We start from the raw sequence: 27101 nt of genomic DNA, 5'->3' as shown, positions 1-27101 counted from the left end.
AGTTACTGTATGTGACGTCACGCTGCGATTCGCTGAAGTCCATTTTTTTAGGGGAGGGGCATAGCAAGTTGTGAATAGCTCCAGAAATGATCGAAATATTGCTCTAATTATCCCATTTTTGATGAAAAAAAAACATGGGTGATTTCTTCACTAGGAAGGTCAAGTTAATTTATAAATAACAAGTTTATTTTGCATGTCAGGGGACCTTTAAATGATTCTTCACAATTGAGAGATAGTGCCAAACTAATATATAGCATGATATCTCAAAAAGTTGTGGATAGATTCTGATGAAACTTGGTGGACAGGTTGGGTGTGTGGCAACGACAAATTGAATCAATTTTGGTGAAGATCCGAATCTGGATCTGAATATGAGAATCATTTAATTTTTTAAGTGATTCTTCATCATTGAGAGATGGGGCCAAAAACGATAAAAAGCATGATATTTCAAAAATGTATTGGGCCCAATATGTTCTCATGTATCGGTCATTATGTGGTGGAGGTATGTGCTCTAAAGCAACCCAAGAAGGCCTACACAAGGTAAGAGCTTTGGCTGGAGGAGTGTGGGAGGTGTTAATTATCCCACCCCCGGAGGGAGGGAGCGGGATATTGTAATCGTCCGGTTTGTTTGTCTGTCTGTTAGCAACTTTACGGCAAAATGGCTTTAGCAAACACTATCAAATTTAATCCACAGGTGGGCAATGAACCTTGGACAACCCCATTAACTTTTCGGTCCAATTGGATCAAAGGTCAAGGTCACGAAAAGATCAAAATCGTTTTTCGCTCATAACTTCATCAAAAATGATCTGATTTACTTCAAACTAAGCTTATAGTGAACCTTATTCTATTTGTCACTTATAATCCTACCCATTCCTATAGTGAAAAATGCATATTTGTGAAGATCGGTAGGGTCCGAAGTTTTGGGGGTCATGGTCATTGGTCAAAATTCCAAATTTTCCATCAAAACGAAAACATGGTTACGAAAATACAACTTTACGGGAAAACGGCTGGCTCAAACATTGTCAAATTGTATCCACAGGTGGGAAATGAACCTCGGACGACCCCATTAACATTTGGGTCCAATTAGGTCAAAGGTCAAGGTCAGGTCACGAAAAGGTCAAAATCGTTTTTCGCTCATAACTTCGTCAAAAATGGTTTAATTGACTTCAAACTAAGACTAAAATATTCCTTATAATCCACATTCAGGTTAAGGATGTATCAAATTTAAATTTGATCCCCAAAATAACTTTAGGCCTGAAATGGGCGGGATTTGTTGTGCCTGGCACCACTTGTTATTTATATAATCCTAGCCACCCGGTAGTAGTTGATTAGGTGAGAGCTGATTGGCTATTCCCTCCATTTACAGGTGAGAGATGTGGGTGGGTCTTTATTATTTAAGAATTGACTGCTTTTGACGATTGCATGTGGTACATGCTTGGGAGCCTCGTTGGTATGCATTGCTGTTTGCGCTGTCACTGAAGATTCGCCAATAAGCGATGAAACTGGTCCGGCAACTGAGGGGGTGTATAGCATTGGGATTCTCACGTGTGTACGATGCGTGAACATCTTTATAGCTGTGGAGGAACTCTGGGAAGGGTTTGAAACAGCAAGGAGCTTAGCTTGTGTAGGCCTTCCTGGGTTGCTTTAAGCAACAGCTTCAGCTGGAGGAGTGTTGGAGGTGTTATTTATTTATACTAGTATGTGCCCGTACGTGCGTGCCTGTACGTGCGTGGCCGTACGTGCAAAAAAAAACAAAAAAAAAAACTTTAAAACCGCTTGCCAGAAACAAACACACAGGCCGTTCCTTCGCTCTCACTGCCCGTACGTGCGTGGCCGTACATGCATGACCATACATGCATGACCGTGCATGCAAACCAAAAAAGAAACAAAAAAAAACTTTAAAACAACCACACAGGCCATTCCTTCGCTCTCGTAAACGACGACTGGATTGGGGCATTGTGTTTATCTATAAATGCGCAAAAGAAATCGAGAAATTATTAGAATACACTGTCATCACTATCCGGAAGTCCGTACGTAGTAACCCGTAATGGGGAACGCGGCTGAGGTTCTCTTCCCCATCGGCCACGCCTATGCAGCAACGTGTCTTGTCATTGGTTGGTAAATAAATGGCCATAACTTGGGAAACACTTGACCGATTAATATCAAACCTTGAAAAGGCACATCCACAGGTCCCCAGCAATATACCTGGCAAGTTTCAATTAGATCGGACAGTGGTTGTCGAGAAACAGCGGTCACAGACACACACACACACGCACACGCACACGCACACAGACAATATAGATTATTCGCATCCCATTGATGCTGATCCTACTCACCAGATTCTCTCAGCGAGGGAGTCTCGTGAGTGGAGGAGGCCAATGGGCCGATCACGTGCCTCATGGTTGCAGCAGGTTGATCGGCATCTCAAGGTGATGGGGATGGGCCAAGCATCTTCCTGGGGGATGGCCAGTTGGAGGCCCCTGGAGTACTGGCGGAAAGTGGACGCAGCAACGCGGTGCTCTGGTGCATGCTCCCATACCTGACCTGACCTGACCATTGATACCCCTCATCTGAACCCATCTGTAACGTATGTTGATTTCCGGTTGTGGTTGGTTGTGCTCCGTGATCGCGAATAAACATCCCCTTCTGGTCTGGCCCAACATGGAGTCCTGAGTATCTTACATGGTGTCAGAATTATCTGCAAATAACTCTGTATATCCACGCCATCTGACGCTGGTATTTGAAACATATAAACTATGGCATCCGTGAACTTTGAACACCCAACTATTGACTGGGATTTGACTTCGCTGTATCAGGAATTTGTTCGATTCCGAAACCACATTGGATTCGTTTTTGACGGTCCGTTGGCTGGGCTGCCTGACAAACACAAGGCAGGGTGGCTTGGAACGTGGATCGGAGAACAAGGACGAGAGATATTCAAGACCTTTGAGTGGATTGAAGGTGAGAAGAATGACCCCAACATAGTTTTGGACAAATTCGAATTGTATATCCGTCCGAGGAAAAACAAGCGCATCGCGAGACATCGACTGCTCAGGAGGAAACAAAGCCCCAGTGAATCGTTTGACAACTTTGTCAAGGACTTGCGGCTCATTCTCATGGACTGCGAATATGTGCAGCCTGAAGATGTGCTCGTGGATGCCATCATACAAGGAGTTTATGAGGAGAAAGTTCAGGAATGCCTACTAGACAGAGGTGAAGAACTTACGCTGGCCAAAGCTCTTGAAATGGGTCAGCAGTTTGAACTTTCAAGGACTCAGATTCGCATTGTCCGTGATGAGGATATGAATGTGGCCGCTGTACATTACAAATGAGCGAGGCCAAAACCACAATCTAACCCAGGACCATTACAGCCATCACGCAGGAGACCTACCCTGAATATACAGCAGCGTAAGGACAGTTGCTATCGCTGTGGTAAGGATCCTGACCATTCATGGAATCATGGTGTATGTCCAGCAATTGGATCCACCTGCTCTTACTGCAAGAAGCCAAACCATTGGCTTGCAGTTTGCCGTCGACGCGCTAGCATGTACTCGCTGGAAACTCAGTTGGACAGTGCTCCTGCTGATACAAACGAGTATGCAGATGAAACTAATGGAAACATTCTGCGGATCAGCGCATTGCAGATGTGGGGGAAAAATTTATATTAATGTATTTTAAATTGTAACAAATGGAGTTTCAGAAATGTAACTTCTATGCTGCAAATTGAATTGGCTGTCATTTCTGGCCAAAAGACTTTTGCCCTAAATGATAAGAAATGTGTTGTTCTGGAGTAGAGTGACCGAGCTGATAAATGAACCTTTGCTTAGAAAATGTACGAAGTGGCTTTTGTCTAAAGGACACGTCTACAGTCTGGGTGAATATCCCCCAACCTCTCTCTCATGGAAGTATAAAATGTTTTGAAAGGCACATTTTCTTAGTACGAGCACGTGAGGAAGTATAGTTTCTCAGTGGCTCGTACTCCTTGGAACTGACCAAGTACCAAGTTAGAATAAAACTCTCTGATGTAATGTAGAAGTGAATTGAATCGAGTTGGTCTAACTGTTAACTAAAGTAAGAATAAATGAAATATAACCAAATAATATTGCAATCAATGGGGATTCTTAAGTTCATTGTACAAGGGTGAGAAGTGTATGGTGTATAATTAGGAAATTAATTGTTTCACAAGGAAGGACTTGTGTGGACATCAGTTTTAACAGTGTCGATAGGGTTTTTGTAGGATTTTATAATCAAATCGGACAAACGTTAAACTCTGTCTGAAGTCAAATAGGATTCCACAATCGACCAGTTAGAATCCTTCAGGAGGACAACGATCACAACAAGGTGGGTTAAAAAAAATCCACATCAGTTGGCGCCGAGACTCGGATTCGAACCAACGTTGGTGCGGTGCTCGTGACCGGAGGTGCTTCATCTGCCGGAGGCAGTGCCTGGAGGAACGACAAGTCCTTGAGCGAAGGTAAGGGAGAGCGCTCTCAGCAGGTAACGCATTTCGAACAAAGAAAAGTTCATTGTCAGATAATTTTATTGAGAGAAAGAAGAGGATCTGGTGGAGGGAGTCCGTTTTAAAGTAAACAATAAGTACTGTAGTTGTTTTAGAAAAGTGCTGGAGAAGAAGAGGAGTCAGATGACAAGAAGAGGCTCGTTAAGGAGCCAGATGCGTAATGAAATAGGCATGATGAAGCGACATGCCACATGTTTGCATTGATACGGACCGGCTGTGAGAGAGAGGCCGAGGACATGGCTGAGACGCCAAGATAGGGTTAAAATAGATAAATATTATAAGTTACCTGTTTGTAAGAGTTTTAAGAGTTACTTTTCGTTCATTGAACTCACTGGAAGTTTGTTGGCAGTGAGGTTGTTATATTATATTGTGTGGAGGTTTTACAGATTTGTAAATGCAATGATTTGCACGAAACGTTTTGTAGAGTGCAGGAGATGATTAACCAGCTGGGAGCATGGTGGGTGATTTGCATTGAGATGCATGTGTTCCTGAGAGTAAAAAAAAAAAAATGAAACTTGTGCGATTCCAATATTCACTGCAATGAAATGTGTTCTGTTGGGATTTTGACGATATTTTAACTCGTGCTGAGTTGAGCTGTGGGTCTGTTTGAAATGGCATGTTATACATTCTTGGTGTTGTATTTCCACGCGAAGGTCGCAAACTACACTGTGTGAGACCCCCTCCACTCAATCTGTGGGGGGTGGCCTATCTTTACACTGAGTCTTTGTTCGAGCCTTTGCTTTAAGTGTGAAATTCGATTCATATGCAGATTCAAGAGGATGAGATAGAAATGTGATTGGTATTTGTCACGTGATCACACGCGAGTCTATGAGATGCAATGCTGTCTAGTGTATCTGTTGAAGCCATGACAGAGTAATGCTAAACTGTGGGTTTTGCCTGTCAGAGTTTTTTTTTCCTTTTTCTTCCCACTGGATGTGGAGAGAACTTCCTGTTCCTCGTTCCTTGGTGTTTGTGGCGCACCCTCTCGACTGAATCTGTTTAAAGTGAAGTCCATTTAGGAAAAAGTGTTGAAGTTTTATTTTACAACCATCGGGATTTTGAATAAATTGTGAATGTGGATATATTGTATGTGATTTAAATGTAGAAACGTGATTTGGAATGATTTTAATGATTTGATGATGTTTAGCACGTGGGGCAATTCACAGATAATAGATGATTCTCTCGGATGGACGTTGAAATATTGTTTTATTCGACTGCAAATGTTGAGGTTACCTGAACTTGTGCTGGGAATGCAATGGCAAACAACCTAGTGTAACCCTTTGATCGATTCAGTCAAGGTAAATTCATGATTTAATTTGATAGATGCTGAAGATTTAATTTTTCATTTATGGATTTTAAAAGGAAATATTTTATTGTTTTGACCAAAAAGTTGTTTAAGAGAGTTTGGATGTTTATTTGTCTGAAGTTTAAGATGCTTTTCCAAGACTGGGATAAAGATTGTGGAGGGTGTAGCTGCATGTGTAGACAGAGTGTTTGAGCTGCAATATAAATGATATTCGCCTGATAACAGATTTGACAAGTGATTTGACAATATTTGAACAAATGTTTAAAATGATTTATTTGTTTTGATAAAGGAAAATGGATTCGTAATTGAGAAGGTCGGAGGAAGTGATAGATGGTTTGTGTATGTGAGTTGGAAAAATGGCAGCATTTTTGCTGTTTTAGTGAGAGAGAAGTGGACAGATGGAGAAATGTCAGAGATTTAAAATGTCGATGGAAATAGCAAATGAGATGGATGTTTTGAGTATACGTACAACTGGGATTTCTGTATATTTTAGCATGTCGTTTTGGGAAATAACAAGGAAAGGGATTAAAATATTGATATGACATATAATGCAAGTTAAATGCTTCCATAAGAATCTTTGTTAGTCTTGTAGAACTACATGTGCCCATGACGTTTATTGATTGGTGTTTACTTGATGCTTTGTTTGTTTCGGAGTGTTGAAAGCAGTCTTTGAAGCAATGTACGATTTCATCTAAATGAAGTTTGGAATGAAATTCCACACAAAGATTGGACGATGGGAGAAGCCAGATTTGGGTGATTGAGCATTCAACACATGATTATCCCTCCCCTTCCTGAGGAGATAAGATGGAGCAATGTGGGAAAAGAAAGAAAAAACCCACTGAGGAGAAGGTTGAGCAAAGTCTTAACGTCGGCGTTGTGTGGTGCCTGCGTGGAGGAATGTTCTCAGCCACACTCTCGATTGCCGCTCTGCAAATACATCGTGAACTTGCTGTGGTTGCTTCAATGTACGACAGGCCTGGAATTCCACACTGCGCTCCTTCAACCCAGTGTCTGGCCCAAACTTGTACTTGCCCACATCTACCTTCTCCTCAGCTCAAGGAGTGCTTCGATTGTGTTTCCCGTTGGGTGCTGCTCTATCCACACCCTGACCTGTTTATCTTCTGACTTCGGGTAGCATGTTTCCAATGTGTAACACATGCTGATGAACAGGCCATAAATTAAATGGAAACTCACTCATTTTCTGATATGAGCACTCGCTGCCATTGTTGATTGAACTTGAATAATGGAAATCTTTTCTCCTTCAGGAATGGGACATGGTAATCATGTGTAAGAAAAATTATTCAAATTTTCCTTAACAAAAAAAAACGGGGGAGTGTGGGGGAAAAATTTATATTAATGTATTTTAAATTGTAACAAATGGAGTTTCAGAAATGTAACTTCTATGCTGCAAATTGAATTGGCTGTCATTTCTGGCCAAAAGACTTTTGCCCTAAATGATAAGAAATGTGTTGTTCTGGAGTAGAGTGACCGAGCTGATAAATGAACCTTTGCTTAGAAAATGTACGAAGTGGCTTTTGTCTAAAGGACACGTCTACAGTCTGGGTGAATATCCCCCAACCTCTCTCTCATGGAAGTATAAAATGTTTTGAAAGGCACATTTTCTTAGTACGAGCACGTGAGGAAGTATAGTTTCTCAGTGGCTCGTACTCCTTGGAACTGACCAAGTACCAAGTTAGAATAAAACTCTCTGATGTAATGTAGAAGTTGAATCGAGTTGGTCTAACTGTTAACTAAAGTAAGAATAAATGAAATAGAACCAAATAATATTGCAATCAATGGGGATTCTTAAGTTCATTGTACAAGGGTGAGAAGTGTATGGTGTATAATTAGGAAATTAATTGTTTCACAAGGAAGGACTTGTGTGGACATCAGTTTTATCAGTGTCGATAGGGTTTTTTGTAGGATTTTATAATCAAATCGGACAAACGTTAAACTCTGTCTGAAGTCAAATAGGATTCCACAATCGACCAGTTAGAATCCTTCAGGAGGACAACGATCACAACAAGGTGGGTTAAAAAAAATCCACATCACAGACAACGCTTTCATTACCTTGTGACAAATGGAGACAGGCTCTCTTGGTATCAGGAAAGCAAGTGACCTTCAGGATTGATACCGGAGCTCGCTGCAACACAATGACACTATCTGATTACCAGCGTCTTGATCACACCTGTGAACTCCGTCAATCGACCAAGGTATTGTGCACTTACTCAAATCACAAGTTAAAACCTGTCGCAGCCGTGGATCTTCCTGTTCAGTGTCGTGGCAAGTTAGTCACCACAACATTTGAAGTGGTTGCTCTCCAACAGGAAAACATAATTTCTGGAAATATTGCAGAAGCTCTGGGCCTGATCATCAGACTTGATTCTGTTGCAACGGAAGTGGATACCTGTGGTGTTCTTACTGAACTGAAGGAATATCCAGATCTCGTGTGAACCACAGGAACTCTGCCAGGCATGTACACAATTAAATTACAATCTGGTGCAAAGGGAGTTGTACATGCTTCTTGGCGACAGCCCGCTTCCCTCTTGCCGCGTATTAAAACCCGACTGGAGGAGATGGAATCGGACGGATACATTGCCAAAGTGAACAAACCTACAGAATGGGTCAGTTCAATGGTGGTATCTCTCAGAACGATAAACTGAGAATTTGTCTGGATGCATCCCATCTGAACGAGGTCACGAAGAGGGAGCACCATCCCATGCGTACTGTTGAGGAAGTCGTTGCAAATATACCTCACACCAAGGTGTTCTCAGTGCTCGATGCAAAGTCAGGATTCCTACAAATCAAACTAGATGAGGAATCATCCTATCTGACATGTTTCAATACACCTTTCAGTAGGTATAGGTGGCTTCGTCTTCCCTTTGGACTGAAACGTGCACCCAAAATTTTTCAGAGGATTATGGACCAAATGATTGAAGGCATAGATGGAGCAGTCGCGATCATGGATGACATTCTCATCGCTGGTCCAAATGTGGAAGTACATGATCGAATTCTGAAACAAGTAATCGATCGGGCAACAAACTACAATCTTAAGTTGAACCTGCAGAAATGTAAAATCTGCCAGTCGTCGCTACAGCATGTAGGACATATACTGTCTGAGGATGGACTATCTCCTGATCCTGTCAAAGTTGAGGCAGTTCGTAGTATGCAGGCTCCAACCGATAAGGAATCAGTGAGGCACTTCGTCGGATTCATCACGTATTTGTCAAAATTCATCCCTCGGTTGAGTGAAGAGTTAGCTCCACTCCGAGAACTGCTGAAATCTGAGGTTGTTTGTCAATGGCAACCGGCTCAAGCCAGAGCATTTGAGAGATTGAAGGAACTTTGCTGTCATCTGCCTGTTCTTGCATACTTCGATGTCAACAAGCCAGTCGAGATTCACTGTAATGCTAGCCGAAGTGGACTTGGTGCAGTTCTTGTCCAGGAGGACCGCCCCATTGCATACAGCTCCAGGGCTCTCACGGAGACTGAGACACGGTACACACAAATAGAGAAGGAGATGCTTTCCATAGTCCATGCCTGCAAAAAGTTTTTTCATTGTTATATCTTTGGGAAAAATCACCGTCTACAATGACCACAAACCTCTGGAAATAATTGCCAAGAAGCCTTTGCTGTCTGCTCCAATGAGACTACAGAGCATGCTACTAAGATTGCAATGGTATGACCTCAATATTCGGTACAGAAAAGGGGAAGATATGCAGCTTCCAGACACACTTTCTCGAGCCTACCTGCCAGATACTGGTTTGGAAATAGACAACTTAGAGCATATTTCAATGTTGGACTTTTTATCTGTCTCTGACGAGAGGTATGCTGATCTTCAAAGAGCAACTGAGTTAGAACTCAGTCAATTACAGTCAATGATTCTTGATGGATGGCCAGATGCCAGACAAGGTGTATCATTCAATCTTCGACCATACTGGGATTCCCGGAGTGAACGTTCCGTTATGGATGGCATCCTATACAAAGGCATGCGAATCGTTGTACCACCTACTCTGAGACCACACATGCTAAACCTGATTCACGAATCGCATCTCGGAATAGTCAAGTGCAAACAACGAGCTAGGGAAGTTCTATACTGGCCCTCCATGAATGCGGACATTGAGCAAACTGTTCAGAACTGCTCCAAGTGTGCAAGCTATCAAAACTGCTTGCCTGATGAGCCCCTGAAACTGAATCCTACACCGGATCTCCCTTGGAGTGAAATTGGGACAGAACTGTTCCAATTTGATGGTAAGACATACCTGATAACGGTTGACTATTATTCCAAATTCATCGAAGTGGACGAAGTGAAGGATTTACGCTGCAGCACAACGCTTGAGCGACTGAAAGCACAGTTCAGTCGCCACGGTCTACCAGAGACTCTACGACATGATAATGGGACAATGTACAACTCACAACTTTTGAAAAAGTTCTGCAAAGATCACGGAATCTGTGTTAGAACATCTAGTCCCAGGTATCCACGTTCAAATGGAGAAGTTGAAAGGGCTGTACAAACCATCAAACGACTCTGGAGAAAATGTTCGGACAAGCATCTGGCCTTGCTGGATTATCGCACAACGCCATTGGAAGGCATCCACCTTTCACCTGCTCAACTACTGATGGAAAGACGTCCGAGGAATACCCTGCCCACTGCCCATAGTCTTCTAGTACCTATAGCTTATGACCGTTTTGCTATGAAAAGACACTTCCACCTGGAGAAAGCTAAACAGAGGTTCTGCAATGATCATCACACACACAAAGATCTTCCACCATTACATCAAAATGACGAAGTTAGAATGGAACCTTCTCCGGGTTCCAAACGGTGGATACCAGCTGTGATTGTGAAGCAGCACTCGGAGCCACGTTCGTATGTGGTTCGGTCCCGAGACATGGGTGATACTTATCGCCGTAATCGTCAACATTTACGTAAGAGCACCAGTGTAGCCAACGAGGGTGCTAACCTCTATCGGCCTTTCATTGAAGCTGATAATGCTACCTGTGAGGTCAGTGACGGCCCAAGCGGTTTGTCAAACCTGAAGCCTCCAGATACCGACGCTGCGCCTTCTGTCGAGCTGCCTGAGCCAGACAGGGCAGTCACCCTGCCGAGGCCTACAGTCTCCCCGTACTAACTCGTACTCGAAGTGGTCGTATCAGTCGTCGACCAGATAAACTTGATTTGTGATGAATTGTAACTTTGCCTTTACCAAGTTTGGATGTTTGTCAGCACTGAGTTGGTTACCAGTTGATTTGTAGTTGGATTCAAGAGTTGAATTGGTTTTGACTTGGTTGGCTAGTAAGTTATCAAGGATATATTCATTTTGCTGAATCGCTTTGCGTTCCACACTAACTTGTATAACTATAACTTTGGTCACTGCTTTTGCCACCCTGAAGGGGGAGATGTAATATATGTTGATTTCTGGTTGTTGTTGGTTGTGCTCTGTGACCCCTAAATAAACGGGACTTCCGGTTTTCCGGTTGGCCCAACATGGAGCTCTGAGTATCTTACAATCACGGACTTCTTATAATAACCTGGACCAGCAATGCCATCTACTCGCAGCAGTGAGAACTGAAGTCACCGGAAGTGGCTCAGCGGCCATGTTGCGTTGCCACTCGTGAGTCGCGCGCAATTCAAAAAACCTGTAGATGCATTAAGAGTTTTAACTATTTTGCCAGTATTTTGAACCGATAAACGTAAAAATGCCACAGTGCGTGGCGTTCGGATGCAATAATAAGTCTGGGAAGAGCTCCACATGCATCTTTCATTGGTAAGAATGCGATTATTGATGCTTTTTTTTCTCTTTCAATCGTCAATCTATTTTTAGAGTATTATTTTAAGAAGTTACAATTTAAACGCTAAACGCCAGTATAACAATCTAAATGATGGCAAAGTACAGTCGATAATTTGAAAGAAAATGTGAAAAAACTATATTATCCAGGAATACGCCGGAAATGAGTTTTCCAGGCGTCGAGAATTCAATCTTTTCTCTCATACAGCACATCTGTGAGTGCTATACAAAAAGATTCGTCTCCACCATGTTGTTCGAACCATGAACACTGGATTGAAAGATAAACCCATCAGGAAAAAAATTCAGCAAACTGATCCTATTTGCACATCAATAGTTTACTAACCATTTGCATTGAAGTGTTTCTCCTAGGTTTCGACAAATCTTATGTTTCAACCGACTGCGATGACAATAGTTGATCGTCTTCTATAGGTTAATGCATATTAAACCAGTCTCATTAGTGTGTAGATTATAGATCATGTTTATTAAGGTTGTCCAATGTCTGTTCAATGTTTTCATGATTGATCAATATATTATAGGCCATACAGGGTAGTTTTAAGCTACTCACAATGGCCTATAATATATTGATCAATCATGAAAACATTAATGAGTCTGGTACTAGTTCAATATGCTTCGACCTACTACAGAAAGCTACCCTCTATAATATACACATATTAATAGGAGGCCATAGGTTAGTCTGTAGATTATAGATCATATTTATTAAGGTTGTCCGATATCTGTTCAATGTTTTGATGATTGGTCAATATATCATTAATTATAGGCTATAAGGCCTATTATTATAGGGGGTAGCTGAAAGCTACCGCCTTGTGGCCTATAATAATACAAATATTATAGGCCATAGGGGGTTAACTATACACATTACATTGATTATCATCAACACATTACACTGATTATCATCAGACCATATGATATGATATGATATGATAATCATTCATAAGAATTGTGACACCTCGTACTCACTCACCTTATTGATTCGTGCTGCAGAGCTTATATTAGCTTGGTAGTGATAATGGGCGGTGGAGACTGTTGTTAGTGAAATGAAAATCCTGTTCTTCTTATTAAGCTGGACAAAAATGTTGTTTCCAGCGAGAAATTCGACACAGATTAATATATTCAATCTATGAATTCGGATTGGCAACGCAACATGGCGACTTCAGTCGACAGAGGCCGTTGCTGGTCCAGGTTATTATAAGAATTCCGTGCTTACAATCCATTTGCTCTGTTTGATCCGTTTTCTCCCAACAAGCGACCACCGCGGCGGGTTTTGTCGCGATCGACGGTCCTTCCTTCACATGTGAATTTCACATTCACCACACCGACGCCATGACGTGGTCACCGGGTCGTGGCCCCTTTTATCAGAAGCACCAATTTGTAGGGATTCCAGCAGGTCACCGTGGGGCTTCAGGAGATGATTTCGTGCTTCCACGAACCCCGATTCAACGTGGAAAGGGTGACTGTACCGTGTATGTATTACATACGCAAATTTAACAAGATTATTACTGAGGTGAGAGAGATCAGATGGGGGAGAGGGAGATGAAAGGAATGGGAAGAGAAGGGAAGAAGTTTGTGAGGAGAAAACGATTCGGGGATGGGAGGGTTTGAAGGATTCTAACACCAGAGGATTGGAATTGGAGGGTGTAGGTGGTGGAGGGGGTCGTGGTGGGTGGGGGTTAAAAATGTGTTCAGTGCTGTTTTTGTTCACGTCAAATAAATAATTTAAATCACGGAAATGTTAAAAGACCGATGTACGTCTACAGAGAGTCTTCCTCGACTTAAATATCGTGTGAGAATTGGTATTAATAAATAATGAACGAAATGATCAAAGTCCGCCATTTCGTGTTTCCTTCAGCAAATTCTTCACAATTAATTAATGGGTCACGAGTAAGATGTCACGTGATCGTTGTCTCATTTCCCTTCATTCTGCTGCAGTGTCAGTGAGGGAGTATATACTAATACTCTTTTCTTTGATCTTGTCTGACTGCTATTCACATCTCTTTCAACATCTCATGTTAATCGCCTGAGTGTAATATCAAGACATTCCATGATAAAGGTCGTGCACCCCGAGACCTCGAGGAAGGTTACCCTCAGGAGGGTACAAGGAAACATAAAGGTACCTTGGTGGGTCCGAATCTCTGCAGCCTCAACAAGGAGCTGATACTCTGGGTCCCGTTTTATGGGTGTTAACAGGAACATATCTGTGTAATATGAAAGTTCAATATTGAAAGGTTTTGAAATATCGGGTACACAAGGCAAGTTAATGAGATGGTTGCCATGGGAACAGAATTCAGCCAATCACACATTGATCTAATTAGGTTGAAATAATTACCTTCATAAACTTTGTTGCAAAGGTTATGTTTTATTTATTTATTTATTTGTGAATATGTGTGTTTGTTATCTTGCCAAAACGAAGTTTTGCAAGATATGTTAATCAGCTTGTATGTTTTTTGTTTTTTTTTTTGTCTGTAATCACGTATAAAAAATTCTGCAGAGCACAGTTATCATCGGAAATTTTTGTAACTTCGCATATCAGAGGCCTATAGAGGTCCCTTTCAGTGCACAAAATTTTGAAAGTCAAGGTCAAAGGTCAAGGTCACTTTGTCGCAAATCAGGGGAGTCGACGAAACCCTTATTTTTTGAGTAATTTTGATCGGATCGTCTTCAAACTTCATGGGAATATAGTTCATGGTCTGGCGCTCAGCTGATTAATTTTTGGTGGCGATTGGCCTTGACCTTCATGGTTAGCGCCTCAGGTCAAACGTATTTGACCCCAAGGTCAAATTTTCAAGTTTTAGGAACCATATCGTGTAGCACCTCAAATTGAACACCTCGATGAGTGCTTTCTAGATATGTCAAGCTTGAGACATTATGACATCATTTGGTGACGTTATGAGGAAAAAGCATATTTTTCATGGTTACTTTGTAGAACGATTCTCATCGGAATCTCTCGTAGGCAGATATTCCTCAAGGAGTCGCTCCTGGTGGATAGCAGCTCTGTTCACCTCAGTATGACCTTAAAGAAGTCACACGTGGTCACCTTTTGGCAAGATACAGGTCACCCTGCGGGTGACATTGGTTTATTTGTTTGTTTGTTATTCGCATAACTCCAAAAGTATTGAACTGAATCGCAGCAAATTTGGTGGGATGATTGGTTATTATCCGAGGACCATTTGATTCGATTTTGGGAGCGATCGTGTCAAAGATCAAGGTCAAGGTCATGAAAAGGTCAAAATCGTCTTTTTACCATAGCGCGGTCAATTTGTATCCAATTTGCATGCAACTAATGCCAAAATGTTCAGAATTCAATGCCCCATCTTGTGATATGTGACATGACACAATGACGTAATAACCCTTATTAACGGTTGGGAGTCAAAGGTCATGGGGGGTTAAGACATTGCAAAATGTGCGGTTTTAGTCATAACACGGTCAATTCTTATCCGAATTCCTATCCGGTCAAGCCATCATAACACATATGAGATGGCAGATGTGGTATGGGATTAAATACCCTCACAATCAACGGTTTCTGGGGGCGGGGGGGGGGGGAAATGTAGCGTTGGCAAAGGTATGCACTCTACTGAGTGCCCGTTCTAGTTTAATGTGTAATAGATATCTGTAATATGAAAGCTTAATGTTCAATTACTTTTGAGATATTGTGTACACAATAGTCCATGGACGGATGATCGGTCGGTCGGTTAGAGCTCATTTTTACGTCCCTCGATTCCGACCTTGTCTGAGGGGCTGGAGACGAGTGCAAGCAATTCACCAAAAACACTTCATATAATTCTCGATCCTTGGTGTCCCTCTGTCTTTCCCACAGAAGCCATGGGGATTTTGGGATTGCCTTTGGGATGCAATCTCCACGATCTTTCCTTCAAAGGTATGACGACGCACATTACTCAACACGCAAACAACTTCATCAGCAACGCATTCACCTTCAGAATTATTCATTTGTATAAAATATGTGGAGCAGAGATTGTGGAACCTCAGGAGACATTGAAGGGTACCTGACCCGAATGAGTCACACAACAGGTGGATTTTTATGCCTTCGCTGACAAAGTCACTGGAGGCATTATGTTTACGGGTTGTCCGTCTGTACGTAAAGGTGTGAGAGAAAGCTTGTACGTCTGTATGTACAAATTGAGAAAGGTGCGAGACAGGGTTGCCAGCACAGAGTTGAAACCGCCTCGTGGCAAAAATTAAAACTTGACACACATCAAGTACTCGCCATGGGAAACAAGTGTGATGTTTTTTTTTATGATGTCACAGGTGGCTTCCTTTTGTCATATTTGCATACGTTGAACGTTTTATCCGATCAGAATGAAAATTTTTAAGAGTCATCTCGGGCTAAGTTGTATGGGGAAAAATAATGAAGATGTCATCGGTCACGTTGTTTGGCAGCCATATTGTTTTTAGCATAAAAACCTTCAAAAATCTTCTCCATAACGGCTGAACAGATTGAGGCGAAACTTTACACGTATGATCACCGATCCATGAGGAACAAAAAGTTCTCCATATACGACATCATAGGTTATCCACATGCATGCTAAATGGGGCACCGCATCGTTTGGCAGCAACATGAAGAATATACATTAAAAAATCTTCTTCTCCACAATGGTTTAACAGATTGAGGGGAAACTTCACCCACATGTTCCCCAAGCCTTGGGGATACCAGGATGTTCATGAATAAATTGATAGGTCACCCAGTCTGGCAGCCATATTGGATTGAACAAAAATATTTTTTAAATACTTTGTATTGAACTGCTTCATCATTCTAAGTGAATCGTCACGAATATGATGTCGTCGTCATGGGGAATATGTAATTTAAATTTCAACCTGATCGGACACATGCTCTGACAGCAGAATTATTTAATGTTATGAATCTGGGTTCAGGAATTAAAATCAAACTTTGTACAAGTATGTGCAATTACTAAATGATGTAATAGTGTGTGTGGAGGCATATATGATGACGTCGTGATGTCAAAAAATGCCTTTCTAGTTTTTATTTCAACACATAGTTAAGGCTCATGGAAGAGCAAGACCACAGAATGGATCAGGACGTAACATAACAAAAGGAACAGCAAGCAGGCGAAGGGGGAAATGCTAACAGCAAGGCGGAGGGAGAAAATATACGGAGATGAACAAACAAGGAAGCAGGATATGATGAGGTGTTGGGAAGACCGTAAAGGGTGGACATGACGGATACAGAAGCAAAATTGAGATGGTGGTGAACAGCTGTCTTGAAGACCTGTCGGGAACAATTCGATGAAAGAGTATGGAAGTTGGTTCTACAGGTGGGAAAAAGAGGAACAAATGAGTGGAGGGAGAAATATTTCCGGATTTTGGCAGTTTCACGAGGAGGAGGATGCTTGGCGACACCATGCATTCTGCAGATACCTGGGGGGGGGGGGGACAAAGCACAGAGAGGGCAGAGGATGCAAGACCAGAAAGGAGGTGGAAGACAGAGTCCACCGACCTGTCGGCGATGGTGAAGTGATCGGCCCAATCGACTCAGCTTCATTACGAGAGATACCATTGATCTTGAAAGCCTTGCTTTCCATGGTGTCAAGCTGAGAAAGGTGTGAGACAGGGTGGCCAGCACAGAGTTGAGATCAGCACTCCATCAAGCTGAGGATGAAATCCTTGTTTGTGGATAGTAGCTCAGGTGTGCCAAGGAAGGACTTCGCATGACGGAGGATGTGCAGTCGGCATCTGGCTTTAGCGGCCAACCTTGAAATGTGGCATGCCCAAGAAAGATCATGGCTGAGAGTGAGACCAAAGAGTAGAAGTGCCTGAATTTCTGAGATAGGGTTGTTGAGAAAGTAGATAGGAGGGTTTGTGGTTTTGTCTTTTCGTAGAGAGAGAGAGTGAGTGTGCAGGATTTCTCAGGGTTAAAATACATACTTCAAGTGCTTGACCAGTTTCTGCTTTTATCAAGGTCTGAAGAGAGAAGGAAGAGGCTACTGCCTGTGTCAAAAGGATGATGAATGTTATGGCAGAGAGTGGAATCATCAGCAAAGAGATGAAAAGGATTTTCCAGAATCAGAAAGATCATTGATGAAGATTAGGAATAATATGGGGCCAAGAACACTGCCTTGGGGTACTCCAGCCTTGAGAGGGAGAGGAGATGAAAGGATTTTGTTGAGAGCCACACATGGGATCATTGGTGCTTCCAGTCTTGCTCCATATGATGTGTGACTTGGAATCTCACCAGGTATCTGAGATGGAGGCTTAATTCCTTTGGTACCAGGTGTCTTCGGAGTATCCTTGGCTATCGCTGGTCAGACGTTGTGTCCAACGAGCGGTTGCTGAGAGAGACTCAAATGAGATTTTTTTACCTGCATAGTCTGTGAGTGTCAGCTGCGGCTGTATGGACATGTGGCTCATTTTCCTGATGCTGATCCTGCTCACCTGATTCTCTCAGCGAGGGAGTCTCGTGAATGGAGGAGGCCAGTGGGCTGACCACGTGCCTCGTGGTTGCAGCAGCTTGATCGGCATCTCAAGCAGATGGGGATGGGCCAGGCATCTGCCTGGGGGATGGCCAGACAGAGGCCCCTGGTTACCGGTGGAAAGTGGACGCAGCGACGCGCTGCTCTGGTGCATGCCCCCACACCTCAACTGACCTGAATGACGCACATTAAAACCTGGGTAGAACTTTCTTTATTTTCTTGAGTGAAAATGTCACAATGACCAGGAAGTATTGGGTACGTGGGAATAAGATGAGGACTGGGAGTAATGGGTTGGGTATAAGCCTTGTCTCAAGTGCAATGAGCTGTTCTGCCATTTAAGATGAGAGAAGGGATGGGGGGGGGAGCACACACAAGATCCTCACTTTTCAAGGTGCCAGTTGGACTTAGAAGAAGGAGAAGCATTGCAGAGTTGAGCCTTCAGATATATTTTTTTCAGCTGACGTTTTCATAATCATCTGAAAATGGACACATCTATTGTGAGATTTGTGGAAGGACCTCAAATTGTCCTTTGCCAGGTTAGCATTTGCTGGTGAGAAAGCAAGAGCTTTGATGGCCAATGCCTCTCCAGATAATTTGGTGCACCATGACCTCGCTGATGGATATTGTTACGTTTGAGGGGGTGGGGGTATGCATTCAAAGGGTAATTAGGATGTTTAATTAGGTATGCCATGCTGTTCGAATTTACCAGGATCTCAATGTAATAAGTAGCAATTCAGTGGTGATAAGTTGTCTAGTAAATGTTCATTTCTTCAAGGGGGGGAATGATAATTGTCACGTAATTAGATAGGGACATGGGATAGGGTAAGTGTGTCTGCGTAAACCCCTTTTGGTATTCTCTGGAGACTGGCCGTGACGTCACAGGACAGTGCAGCGGATGGCTCCGCCCCGTGATCACGATTGGCAGAAGGCGATGGCGGTGGGCCAATAAACGGCTCGATTGGAAGTGACGAGGACCAAGGATAAAAAGGTTCTGTTTGGGGTCAAAAAGGAAGAGGAAGAAGATTACAACCAAAAAGATCGTGTTTTTTTGGTGTGGTTCCCTGTGGCGGCAGAGAGCGTCCTTGTTGTTGTGCTGAGTCGATCGTGTTCTTGATCGTGTCTTGGAGCCTTGCTGAGCCTCGTGCCTCACCTTGGTTAGCTCTGGGGTTCTGCTGACTCGGAGTACGGGGTCGAACGGCGGGCGGACCTGCCTCCCTCTCCTGCTCGCAACTTGGCGCCAGAACTGGTTCCCTGGCGGCTGTGAGCGGACTTGGGCCAAGACCAGGAGGTCGACAGCACCACGGTTTCTCCTGCCCCCCCCCCCGACGAGAGCAAGGCCGGCTCGTCCGACGCCGATCCAGGGACAGTTGCGTCCACACCACGGTCCAGCCTGACCACCAAAAATAGCTACGTTTTGTGTGTGTGTGTGTGTGTGTGTGCTTGGCGCCTTTGAGGGATTGAGAACTGTATACTCATTGGAATTGTCTGTGTTTTTCCCCTCGCCCGATCCCACACCATCCCGTCGAATCGCCCCGGATCCCTCTTCTTGCCGAGTCTTGTTATTTCTGGTGATAATAAAAACAAATAAACATCATTAACTCAGTGAAAAGTGACTCGTGCCACCTTCCTCGTCCCGTTTGCGGTAGAGCGATTAGAACCGCCATGTTTGGGTTATAAATAAATAAACCGCCTCCATCGTTTCGGCTTATTCTACGTTGGCGGGACTGTTCAAGTCCCGTGGACGTCACATTGGTGTCAGGGTGTTGGATGTTCGAACCCCTCTAAATTATATTTGGTATCGGGAGAATATACCAAGATTAAAATCTCGCCACGAATTGGAATATAAAATTACTACAGGAAAGCGCGCGAGTGCGGGAAAATTTTGGCGGGATTTTTCAAATTTAAATTAATTGGCGGCAAGCGGGACTTCTGCACCATGGCGGATGTGCAGATGTTTGAGGAGGAAGGCCACGTGTCTGGCAGCGAGTCGGGGGAAGAGGGGAGAGACGGGGGTGGGGTTGGAACCTCCCCCATTCCGAGCGTGGACCGTGCTTCATCGCCCGTAACGGGGCCGGCAGTGCCGGAAACCGGTGCGATGACGATCCAGACACTGTTGGAACATTTAATAGGGGACATGACGGTACAAATGGCAAATCAATTCGTGACACAGAGGGCAGAAATGACGGCACAAATGGAAAATCAATTCGTGACACAGAGGGCAGAAATGACGGCACAAATGGAAAATCAATTCGTGACACAGAGGGCAGAAATGACGGCACAGAGGGCAGAAATGACGGTACAAATGGAAAATCAATTCGTGACACAGAGGGCAGAAATGACAGATCAATTGGGGGTAATGGGGGTACAGTTGGGTGCACGGATTGATTTAATGAGGGATGAATTGGGGGAAAAGATGGAGAAAATGAAAACTGAGATGCAGGAGTGTGTGGATGTTAAATTGGGAGAAATACAAAGTAAATTCGAGGATAGATTGGAGGAAACAAAGGTAGAAATTACATTGGAGGGGGAAAATATACGGAAAAAATTGGTAGATAAAATTGATGCAACGAACATTCGGGTTGATAAAGTGGATGAAAGCCTGGAACGTCATCGTGCCTGTGTGGATGCTCGTATGCAGCTGCAAGTTGAAGAGTGGGGAGAGCTGAGGAAGCAAGGGATGAATTTGGCAGAGGAGGTAAAAGGATTGGAGGCTCGTTTGGACGAACAAGATAAAATTATGAGCCAAGATGAAGTCTTGGATAAAGGCCTGGTAGAGCCGTCTTTTGTAAGTGGAGTGTCCGGGTTGGTTGAGGAGCAGCTACAAACTCGCGACGGAGCCTTGGAGGAGGTTGTGCGGGCCCAGAAGATCCTGCGGGAAGAGGTGAATCGGTCCATTCAACGTTTGGAACAGGAGGCAAAATTGACCCATGAGACCCTCATCACAAAACATCTTTGGCCACACTGGGCTCCGAAATTGGATACGCAGCCACAAGGGTGTTTGATCCCTGGGCTGGATTCGGACAAGGGAGAAACTGAGAAGCGGGCCACCGTAAAAGTGATCCCCCTGGTAAATTTTGACGGGTCAGGGAGCGTTGAAGCTTTTCTGACGCAATTTGAGTGTATTTCCCGACTAAACGGGTGGAATGAGCCGGAACGTACAGGGAATTTGGTGGCAACGTTGCGGGGACCAGCCGCAGACGTGTTAAACGTGATCGCGGAGGGGATGTTGACCAGCTCCCACATTTGCGAGGCATTGAGCCGTCAGTTTGGGTTCGCGGCAAACTGTGATCTGGTGCGGGCCCAGCTCCAGCACCGCAGATTAAAGCCGGGTGAGACAGTGCAGGAGCTGGCACAGGACATTTACCAATCAGTCAGGATCGTGTATCGGGACCTTACAGTGGAGGCATGGGACAGACTGGCACTAGAGAAATTTTTAGCTGCTCTTCCTGACCCTGAGGTCCGAGCGCTAGTGGAGCTACAGGATCCACCCACCGTTCACCGAGCGGCCGAGTGCGCGGCCAGGCTGGCCTCGTGGAGTCGGCCGGGTCGGGTTCCAGAGAGGCCATCGGTGACGATCCGACAGGCGGAGATTCAGGATCAGGGAGGGGGGCTGGGAGAAATTGGCATTACCCAAATATTACAGAGGATGAATCCTCCTGCTGAACCGCCAGGTCGATCCGAGATGCCCTTTCATAGGTCGGGTCCGGAGATCACTGTCGGGGGTCGGGAAAACTAGATCGGGCTGAGCATATAGGGCCATGCACGGCTGGTGAGATTGTGGCGAATTGCCCTCCTTTGGTGAAAAAAAAAAATTAATTGTGGGAAAATTGGCATGGGTTTGTAAGTTCTGCTGGGTTTTAGAGTGACAATCGGGACAGTGGATAATTGGAAACAAAGCGGGCACGAGTGGCTGTCCAATGGCTGGTGCGTGGATCGGGTGAGAAGTGCTGTGTGAGTTGTTTTAAGTGAAGAAGTGAAATGTATGGTGCACACGTTGTTTTTTTCATTGGACATGGTGTGGTAACAGGGAAGGTCATGGTCGGTGAAGTGTTAGAAATGCAGGTGTCACATGTAAGGCCGATGGGGTGGGAGAGTCATGTGGGTTTTGTGGGTGGGGATGATGTGCTTGTCCACAGGGATTGCTGAAGCTCACGGTGAGCGTGAATTGCGACCCCCTTCAAGGAGATTCACCACCTGGTGGCTAATGGTGACAGTGTCTGGAGGCAACTGGGAGAGGGTCTGGTTGGGCGACCAAGGCGGGTAGGACCTTGGCGACCCAGGAAGGCCAGAGGAGCCAGTGAGACCCCTTCCAGAGTGTTGTACGGGATTAGAGCTGATGGCTACCAGGGGGGAGGGAATCAAAGGGAGCGGGGCGGAGAAACGTCCGGGTTGGACGAAAGCTTACCTGTGGGCATGGTTGCACCTGAGATGCCCCCATCATCTTGTGGTAACCCACCCCACGGCCACGATGGGATTCAGCCTGCATGATTAAAATGAGGACCATGACCTAGAAATGTGATGATGACCATGGTGTGAGTGTTGTGAAGATGTGTGAGTCCCACCCGATCCCGCACAACTTGACAGGTGCAGCAAGGGCATGATGTCCGCATAATTTTGGGGCAAGCAAATTTGAAAATTGGCTCCCCAGGTAACTCTGGGTCTATTAGCATCCACTGGGGGAGGCGGTCAAGTGTAAATATCCTGTGAATAGTGTCGTTAAGGCTTAGAGTAGGAATATAAAGTATAAGTGTTGTGTTTTTGTGGAACCTTTTGTTTCCCCTCCCCAGATCACTGGAAGAGTGCTGGGCAAGAGCGATGATCCGGAGGATGGAGTGCAACTGCGCTCAGTGCTCTCATGTGATAAATTTAAAAAAAACAAAAAAAACAATGATTGTTTAGGTGAGGATAAGGCCATAAGGGGGTAGTACATTAAGCAGGATAGGGAAGTTAGCTGCGACTCGCTGCCCATTGCCCCTCCTACTTTATTTCGTTAGGTTAATTAGGTGTGAGTCAGTAAGTGTTAAGGCTGGTACGGTAGCGCCTGTGATATACCCAGAGATGCCAACTTTTGGAAATCAGAATTAGGGAGGATATAGCAACCGACACCAAATAATGTGCGCGAAGCGCACATCTCGAGCGCGGAGCGCTCGACCCTTGCGGCGGGGTCCAGGGCCCGCCTTAGGGCCCTGGAAGCTCTGGGGTTCTAGACGCTCTCTAGTGCCCTCTGAGCCCTATTTTGGAGCATTTCACATGTTAAGAATTCCCACTTTTTGAACAAAAAAAGGGGAAAATTGTGCACTTTTTAATGTTACATGTATGTTAATATTAGTAAGTTAGGGGACAATCAAAGATTAACAAAAAGCACAAAAGAAGCAATATTTTTCTTACCTTACTGGCTGGTACTACTGCTGCTTGCTTTTTCCATGGCAGCTTTGCTGAGTGACAGCTGTGTGGCTCTTTTAGCCCTTCTGATGATGTCTTTGCTGTATTCTCTCTGGTAGCAAGGGGTGCTATGAGCTAGTTTTTCAATTAAGAGAGCTTCCAGGGTTTTGACACTCAAATTGGGACGAAATTCAGTATGATTCTTCCGTACAAGACTGAGTGCCCGCTCACATGATGCGTTCGAATGAGGAATGACCAAGATTGCCTTCATCACTTTGCTCAAATTAGGATACTTCTTGGCACCAGTGCAGGGATCTGTGAGCTGTGAAACCGATGCCACTGCTCATCCACTCTCACTGTCTCAGTAGCAATTGTAGCTATGGAGGCGTCTGCCTGGTAGTGAGCGAATTCACTCTCAAGACTGTCTATGTCACTATCACCACCACTGAACAGACAGGGGAATTTCTTAATGAAAAACTCAACACAGTCAAACCCCACTTCTTGGTGTAGCTTAACATCCAGCACCTGAGCATGCTTGGCTAATTCATCATCTAGCGGCCAGGTTTTGAAGATGTAATTGCAGGCTTTCACATAATATGAGCGAACTGCACTGAAGAAACCTTGGATGTCTGACTCACTCAGAGTGAAGGTGGATTTCTTGAGACTCCTTTGTTCCCTTATATACAGTTTGGCATCGTTCCCAATCATGAGGTCCTCATCATTCTTCTGATGATTTCTGTCAGAGAAGGGTACATTTACCAGAGCAACCGATGACACCGATGGTTTCAAAAACCGTACGAAGATATCTTTCAGAAGACCATTCAATTCTCCGTGCAGGAGATGAATACAGGGTTCGTCTCTTTGGAGCAGAAGATTCCCCTTCTCAAAAAGCTTGTTAGCATATCGAAGGAAGAAACAATAGAGTTTTGTTTGTGGAGACAAGAACATCCTGTTGACACGTTTTTCTCTAGATTCCTGCACAGTGTTTGAGGAAGATGCGCTTTTAGTTGTAGAACTCGTAGTACACTTAGCCGCAGGGCGATCACACTTGCGTTTACTGCCAGCAGAAGAGGTCAGACTCGTAGTACCAGATCCAATTTTACGTTTGAGGAGAGAGCTTGAGGTAGGTGCAGCCAAGGAAGAAGACCTCTGATTCGAAGGTTTTGCTGAGCTTCTATCAAGTGATTTGGCAAAAGCAGAACTTAACTTGGGTCCTTCTTTGCCTGTAGACGGGACTATCACAGTCTTTCTCGACTCTGAAGGAATCTACTTTGTAGATGAACGTGATGAAGGGCCGGTGATGCTACCTGCTCTCAGCATTGGTTTTGGTGCTGTCCCTGCTGTCTTCTTCGCAGCAGATACTGCAGTGGTAGTGGTGAATGCTGCTCCACTAGTGCTTGATCCTGCAGTGCCAGTACTGGCAGTAGATACAGTGCCGTCCTTCTTGCTCGTTGTTAGAGTCTTGGCTACAGTTGGTTGCATTTTTCTTCGTACTTCTTCTTTGAAGAAGAGGCGAAGTGGCTCCCACTGTTCAATCAGCCTGTCTCGGCACTGACCAAGGGACAGCCACCTTGTTGCGACATGCTTCAGAATCTTGTGTGTCGGGGCATCACAGAGTTCTTGCAGTGCTTTCACTCCTTTGACGCGTTTACTACTTTTGTCCAAGTAGTAGTAAATATCGATGAGAAAGTCATCTAATTCAATGGGTAAGGCCTGAGCCGCCTTCTTGGCCGTATTGGGCATCATATGGCAAGGGCATCCCATGATGTAGCACTCTGGATTTTGTTTGTGGATATAAGCAGCGACTCCTTTGTGCTTGCCCACCATGACAGAGGCATTATTATCAGCACAAAAGGAAACACAATTTCCCCACGGAATTTTCCTGTCACTGAACTCATGATCAAGCAGTTTGAAAATGTTTTCTCCAGTGGAATCTTGTTTGCACGCAGGCAAACTTAGCAAACCTTGCTTCACAATCCCAGCACTGTTGTCATAGTACGAAATCAGGACAGGATATAGCTGGGCCTCACCACTGTCATTGCTACCGTCTGTAGCTAGGCTAAATGGAGCTAGTCTAGCAATATCGGCAATAGATGAAGCAGTAACATTTGACAACTCACCAATTATTGCTGAAGTTTTTGTTCTTGTACATCCATACTTTGAAGCAACTTTTGAATCTGGAAACATCTTTTGAAATAGAGGTCCAGCATGATCTGAGACTGATATGGGCAAGTTATGTTCCACAATAAATCCACTAAAGAGAAGTTCCGCTCGGGTAACATCCTCTTCCTCGCTTGTCCCTTGTTTGGTGAAATAATTCAGAAGTGTACCGGTACTCGTGCTCGAAGATCTCTCCTTTGCAATGTCTGTGTGCCGTTTGCTTCCAACGTGATTCGAATATCATCGCGACCTCCGTGCTCAACTGAAATATCAACACTGTATACTGTACAATACGCATGATGAATTCCTCTTTCAGACTTTCGAATACACGGGTATTGGAGACTGTATTCGGTCTTGTACTTCTGAGACCATTTATTGGTCTTCGTAAGCTTCTTTTCTGCCATTTCGTAATCAACATCGAGGGCTTGAAGCATCGGTAACTTCGAAGTCGATGTTCCACAGCTGCAGCGCGACTCGTAGAACTCTAGCGGCTGTTAAACACCACACGGTGGTCGCGACCGCCGGGCTGGTACGGGGCCCAGCTGCATGCAGTGAGCGTATCGCATGCATATACACTGTGCATACATACCGCATGCACTGTATTGCACACATACCGCATGCACTAAATCTCAGTGCATGATCGCATAAGCGAGATCCAGACCCAATGTTTCGCTGCTCCTCATTTGAATTTGCAATTTTTTACGTACAATTTGGTAGCAGCGAACGTTATGGAGTTACCACATGCTATACATAGCAGACGATGCTTTTCATTCAATTCTCATACTAGTACATTCTGATTAGTGAACAGTGCAAAAATATCAAAATTTCGGGAGGATAAGGATAGTGATCGTAAGGGCGGGAGTTTGGAGCTGCGGTACCAGAGGAGGGGGCAGTGTTACGTTTGAGGGGGGGGTATGCATTCAAAGGGTAATTAGAATGTTTAATTAGGTATGCCATGCTGTTCGAGTTTACCAGGATCTCGATGTAATAAGTAGCAATTCAGTGGTGATAAGTTGTCTAGTAAATGTTCATTTCTTCAAGGGGGGGAATGATAATTGTCACGTAATTTGATAGGGACACGGGATAGGGTAAGTGTGTCTGCGTAAACCCCTTTTAGTATTCTCTGGAGGCTTGCCGTGATGTCACAGGACAGTGCTGCGGATGGCTCTGCCCCATGATCACGATTGGCGGAAGGTGACGGCGGTGGGTCAATAAAACGGCTCGATTGGAAGTGACGAGGACCAAGGATAAAAAGGTTCTGTTCGGGGTCAAAAAGGAAGAGGAAGAAGATTACAACCAAAAAGATCGTGTTTTTTGGTGTGGTTCCCTGTGGCGGCAGAGAGCGTCCTTGTTGTTGTGCTGAGTCGATCGTGTTCTTCATCGTGTCTTGGAGCCTTGCTAGGCCTCGTGCCTCACCTTGATTGGCTCTGGGGTTCTGCTGACTCGGAGTATGGGGTCGAACGGCGGGCGGACCTGCCTCCCTCTCCTGC

The 27101-nt window shown here is 44.4% G+C and overlaps 1 protein-coding gene across 1 annotated transcript in view; it reads right to left on the bottom strand.

Moving 5' to 3' along the window:
• LOC147019831 (sphingolipid delta(4)-desaturase/C4-monooxygenase DES2-like) overlaps positions 1-12723 on the bottom strand; it is a 32845-nt gene extending 20122 nt beyond the window's left edge. The window contains exon 1 of the mRNA XM_085894597.1: positions 12591-12723. The gene's annotated coding sequence lies outside the window, so the exon portion shown is untranslated. The remainder of the gene's footprint in view (positions 1-12590) is intronic.
• Positions 12724-27101: the final 14378 nt, after the last annotated feature.

Source organism: Eptatretus burgeri, chromosome 9, assembly GCF_056783735.1.
Source record: "Eptatretus burgeri isolate ZD-2024b chromosome 9, Ebu_testis_v1, whole genome shotgun sequence".
Taxonomy (NCBI): Eukaryota; Metazoa; Chordata; class Myxini; order Myxiniformes; family Myxinidae; genus Eptatretus; species Eptatretus burgeri.
The sequence above is the reverse complement of the archived record's forward strand: the minus strand, read 5'-3'. Positions and strand labels throughout refer to the sequence as shown.